The sequence below is a fragment of the Saccopteryx leptura genome, chromosome 12 (assembly GCF_036850995.1).
Source record: "Saccopteryx leptura isolate mSacLep1 chromosome 12, mSacLep1_pri_phased_curated, whole genome shotgun sequence".
In the NCBI taxonomy this organism is placed as follows: Eukaryota; Metazoa; Chordata; class Mammalia; order Chiroptera; family Emballonuridae; genus Saccopteryx; species Saccopteryx leptura.
This window is the reverse complement of record NC_089514.1, coordinates 16,990,388-16,996,601: the sequence shown is the minus strand read 5'-3', so window position 1 is coordinate 16,996,601 and position 6,214 is coordinate 16,990,388.

Sequence of the window (6,214 nt, the reverse complement as noted above, 5' to 3'; positions counted from 1 at the left end):
CCCCCGTAGGGCCGTGGGTCCTCAGGCCTTTCCAGGGCAGGGCTGCCCAGCGCCTTCCTCTGACTCCCTCGGGCTCTGAAGCACCGATGCTCATATCTGCTGCCTCATTCCTTCGGGGAACTGTGCCACCCGGACCCTGAACAGATGACATCCTACTAAAGGTTAACGCCAAGCAAAAGTTCTGGGCTGGTCCTCCTGGGTGGATTGGCCTTTCTCTCCAAGAGCGATGCAACCTAACCAAAAGGACTCCATTTTCTCCTGGGAGGAAGGGAGGGGCTGGGGACATTTCCAGTTCTTTGGTACCTAACATGATGGATAACAGTTAGTGGCAGCTGTGGCCCAGCAAAATCTTTTTTTTTTTTTTTCTGTCATAAAACCTTAGAGCATTGAGTCAAGAAATCCTTGAGGGCCTGATTCACTTCAGTAATGATCTAAACTCTCTCTTGGCCAGATTACAGGCTCAGATTCTCGAGACTGCCTGCACAGTTAGTCCATACAGCTTGTGCACACTTAATGGCACAGTTAGCAGGGACGTTTAAGACAACAAGGCTTTTACTTTATAAATATTCTGCCGAAGAACGCCAAAGTGCTATCCTGAAAGCATTCAATTTGACACATTCCAGATAAATTATTTAAATTTTGCTGCAGATGCTTCCGCCTAAAATAAATGGCTTTGTTTGCAGAAATCTGTATGGTACCATACACTTGTCAAAGCCCCCTGCCCATCTGAAAGGGCTGTAGTCCTTGGAAATGGGGAGCCCAGCAGAGAGGCCTGCAGGCTGGCAGGGTGTGACATACCCGGTGAGGGCAGGCCTCACGGCTGCTGTATTCACCACCCTATCTCAGGTCCCAGACACAGGGCTAGGCACACAGCACTCAAAAAACGAGCCCATTTGCTGTATTTACAGGTGTGCAAACATGGCAATAGCATGAGGCCTTGAGTTTGGGGCTCAAAGAATGGCAAGGGCCACGCCCCCACTTCATCACTGATGCGTGTGTGTGCTATGCCATGTGGAGAAAGAAAAGGAGCAGGTGTTGTTCTTCTCAAGAGGAGACTATTCACAAATATATGGAACTATTAAAGCAACGTGGAAGCCCTGGCCGGTTGGCTCAGCGGTAGAGCGTCGGCCTAGCGTGCGGAGGACCCGGGTTCGATTCCCGGCCAGGGCACACAGGAGAAGCGCTCATTTGCTTCTCCACCCCTCCGCCGCGCTTTCCTCTCTGTCTCTCCCTTCCCCTCCCGCAGCCAAGGCTCCATTGGAGCAAAGATGGCCCAGGCGCTGGGGATGGCTCTGTGGCCTCTGCCTCAGGCGCTAGAGTGGCTCTGGTCGCAACATGGCGACGCCCAGGATGGGCAGAGCATCGTCCCCTGGTGGGCAGAGCATCGCCCCTGGTGGGCGTGCCGGGTGGATCCCGGTCGGGCGCATGCGGGAGTCTGTCTGACTATCTCTCCCTGTTTCCAGCTTCAGAAAAATGAAAAAAAAAAAAAAAAAAGCAACGTGGAAACTGCAGGGGCTTTCCCTAAGCAGGATTTGGCAGAAGTTAAAGAAGCCAATTTAGCGCTTGAGGCAGAAACCTGATGGTACTCGGAAATGGGAGAATAATTTTACAGTTCTTCATCCGACGGTACACACACATACACACACACACACACAGTATATTGTATTAGAGATATACATATACACATACATATATATAGTCTATGCATCCATATGTACATAGGTATATATACATATGTTTAAATACACTTTCTATGATGTGTCACAGATGCTTTGGTCATGCATGGAGATACAATGAAATAATTCCCAAAGCTGGGCCAGAAGCAGAGCAGGGAGAAAACTGTTTCTTACTTAGCATAAGACAACCAGCTTCCTAAAAAGTACCTTTCTCTACATAAACCATAAAAGCCTCTTTTTTTTTTTATAGAGACAGACAGAGAGTCAGAGAGAAGAATAGACAGGGACAGACAGGAACGGAGAGAGATGAGAAGCATCAATCATCAGTTTTTCATTATGACACCTTAGTTGTTCATTGATTGCTTTCTCATATGTGCCTTGACTGCGGGCCTTCAGCGGACCCAGTAACCCCTTGCTCTAGCCAGCGACCTTGGGTCCAAGCTGGTGTGCTTTGCTCAAACCAGATGAGCCCACACTCAAGCTGGCGACCTCAGGATCTCGAACCTCGGTTCTTGGCATCCCAGTTCGACGCTCTATCCACTGTGCCACCGCCTGGTCAGGCCCATAAAAGCCATTTTAAAATGTATCACTTTATGCTTCCCGTACCTGTAAGGAACAAAATTGACATCTCCAAAGTCAATATTAAAAGGAAAGAAATGATTATTCACTGGCCCCCAGGAAGCCAGCCCTACTCCCTTTTAAAAGCTGCTTATTATGGCTGTTGTTCTAAGTTAGAGGGACCGGTAAGTGGGAAATTGTTGCAAGGCTTGTACGTAACGGTAGATGGGATTTTACTCTCCAAAGGAGAATGTATTTCCCCTCACTACACATTGCCTGATAGAATTATGCACTTGACTGAGCAGCTCAGCGGTAACTGAAACCGTAAGCTCACAGGCTCAGAGTAGCATAAGGGGGAAGCGATGGGGAACCAGAGCAGACTGAAGGTCTCCCCAAATGTCTCGTTTAGACCTTTTGTATTTTCCAACTGGATGTACTCCTCTCACAGACACTGGTGGTCAGTGTTCCTTCAAGCCCAGGAAATGCTGACACCTGTGCTCAAGCACAGAGTCGAGTCAAACTGCCTGGGTTCAGATCCTGGCTCCTGTACTCACCAGCCATGAGGCTGCAGCCTGGTTCATTGATTTCTTCAAGCCTCAGTTTCTCACCTCTCAAATGGGGATAATAACAGCAATTACCTCGAAGAGCGGTTATGAAACTTCAAACAAGGAGTCACGAAGCTTAAGACCAGGATAATGTATGAAGGTGCTTAAAAGAGTGTCTGGAGTAGAGTTAGGGCTCAAAAGAGCATACATATTGTCATTTACTATTAGCAGTACTTGCATATTCAATTATTATCATTGTCATCATCATTATTATTTTATTCAAGGAGTTCGGGTGGACCTGCAGTAGAAGTGTGACATGGCAGTTATCCTGAGGGAGAAGGCAATGAGTCAAATTTGGGAAAGATAAAAAATTAAGCCCACAGACACTCTCTCTCTTCCCTCCATGCCAGACTCTCACCCTTAAAGCTTCAGGATTAATGCAGGAATCCCACTGGGATTGAGGCAACAAATTTAGTCCCTCTGAACATAATCCTCAGCCATCAGAGTGACATAGAGTACAAGAAAAAAAAAAACATGCAGTCTTACTCCTTTAAATGAATTCTTAAATAATGAATGCATAGATTCTCCTAATAAAAATTAAAACAATATGGTAAGGACAAAGTTTCCTATGACCACTACTGCCAATTCTAAAGCCCTTCCTAGAGGTATATACTGTAACAAGAGTGGAATGCATTCTTCAGACCCTGTCCATAGAAACAGACACCATTCATCTTGGCTCACGTACATGGATTCATATACTCTATGTACTCTTGGCAACTGCTTTTTTCATTCAACAGTGTCTGGAAACGTTTCCATGTTAGTATACCTACATAGTTCTACTGCACTCATTCTTTTCCATGTGCATCTATTCCTAATGACTGAATGGATTACTTTACTAGGTCTGATGAGAGTCCATCCCTTGCCCCTCCTGTCTGTTCCAGAAGCAGTTGCTTTCTGGGAAAAATGTCACCCGGTGGAGAGTCTGGAGATTTGTGCTTTGATTCTAACACTTCTAATTAGAAGTGAGATCTTGAGATGATCATTAAAGCACTCTGAACTTCAGTTCCCTTACCTATTTAATGAGAGAATTGGATTACATAATTTCTAAATTCAGACACAGCTATAGCAATCTGTATTTAAACTATTGAAATGAGCAATGTCGTGTGAATGGGCAAAGCCAATGATTTCTCAAGAGGTTCCTTCTACTAAGAAGTATATGCTTTCCACAAAGTTAGGTTCATTCATAAACTATAGCCTGACCTATTCTTTTAATGTACATATGGTTTTTAATGGTATGTGGGCTTTATTTGACATCACAAGAGTCAAGGTTTATTTTGAGTAGTCACATTCATTCTTAGTATTCACCAGATTCATATGGTGAAAGTTGGTTGAAAATAATTTCATCTAGGCTTTTTACTGGGGACGGGATTAGGGTGTTCGAGGGCAGATTTGGGGAAGTGAGTGTTAACAGAGAGGGATTTGAGTGCTCTAAAAAGGTTCATTCACTTATTGGTTCAGCACTTATTGAATGCCCACTATACCCAGTGGTGAGGATATTAATAAAAACAAGACCATTGGCCTTTGTGCTTCCAAAATCTTAGCCATGGCCTGTTCTCCACTCAAAGGGTGCCTGCCTGGTGGAGTAGATCTATGGCTCCCACCCTGTCACCTCGCTGCTGGAGAATTCAGAGAAAGCCTGAAAGATACAGCTTTCTCAAGTGTCTACAATGCCAGTATGAAAATTAAAGATTAAGTTACATTGAGACATTCAAGTTTTTTATATGCAGTGATGAGCGTCAACATCAATAGAGATAAAATACTGATGCAATTAATGCACCCCAAAACACCAAACTTCTTGCTTTACTCTCAGGATCCGCCTTGTCTGTGGCGTTAGAGAAACCACCGCTGGAACTTCCAGCCCCATCTGACTCTCTAGTTGACTAAGGAAATCAATCCTTAGACTCTAGCCCTTGGGCTTCCTGCCTGCTCATGGCAAACAGTTATAGTCAAGCAGGCACTGAAATAAAACCCTCAGTTTTCTTTTTATAGAATGTTAAACATAAATCCATGAAGGGCTGAGCAAATCTTCTCCCCCCCCCCCCCCCCCGTCTCCTATCTCTCCACACCAATCACAAGTTTATGAGGTCAAGGCTAGTGGTCTTAAGTAAAACTGTAAGGTAGTCCCATGTTTTGTTTTTGTTTTGCAGCCTTACAGTGACTTCCTCTTGTGCCCTCCCACTGTCCATGGATGCCAAGGGTACTGATTTCAGGGCTCCTCTCTGCAGAAGAGCCCTCCCAGCCTCACCGTCATGTCAGGCTCCTTGTTAATGGTCTGAACCACAAATGCATGCATGCATCCTCACCACCAGTCCTGGGAATAGACGCCTGCTCTATATCTCCCAAAGGAGTGATGTTGTATAAGAGGGTTGCTGGAGGCACCAATGTTTTGAACTTTGTCTTGAATGGTATATTTCAAACTCTGTTGGGTGAAAGGGGTTGGAGTTTTCTAGGTGGCCTTTCTCTGAAGCAGTACAGATCTCCCCACACTGTTCTGCTATTATGGAAATTTATTATTCTATGAGTTTCCCTAACATCTCTTTCATCCTCAAAAGTTGAAGGCTGAAATCAGGCAAGAAAATTGCCATCTGCCTACAATTCAGCAAGATAGGACAGATTACAGGCTATAAATTATCTTTCATGTAAACTGAAAACAAGTTTAATTATCAGCAAATTAAAACTGGATTATACGAACACTTTGGCAAAAATACTCGGGACTTTTTTTTTTTTTTTTGTATTTTTCTGAAGCTGGAAACAGGGAGAGACAGTCAGACAGACTCCCACATGCACCCGACCGGGATCCACCCGGCACGCCCACCAGGGGCGACGCTCTGCCCACCAGGGGGCGATGCTCTGCCCCTCCGGGCGTCGCTTTGCTGCGACCAGAGCCACTCTAGCGTCTGGGGCAGAGGCCAAGGAGCCATCCCCAGTGCCCGGGCCATCTTTGCTCCAATGGAGCCCGGCTGCGGGAGGGGAAGAGAGAGACAGAGAGGAAGGAGAGGGGGAGGGGTGGAGAAGCAAATGGTCACTTCTCCTATGTGCCCTGGCCGGGAATCGAACCCAGGTGCCCCGCACGCCAGGCCGACACTCTACCGCTGAGCCAACCAGCCAGGGCCTACTCGGGACTTTTTAAAGCAGTCATTAGCAACTATGTCTATGTTAGGCAGGCTAAAATTCTCAAAAATATTCCCTATAGATTGCTCATGTATACATACATTCCTTTCTGATAAGTTATTCCATTTATATTAATTTGATGTCAGTAAAAGCTTTGACTGGCTTAATCTTGAAATTTCCCTTTTAAGTGAAAATACTTGAAGTGCCAAAAAAATTTCATTTTAAGGAGAGTTAAAAACGCATGTATATAATTCTTTAAAATTA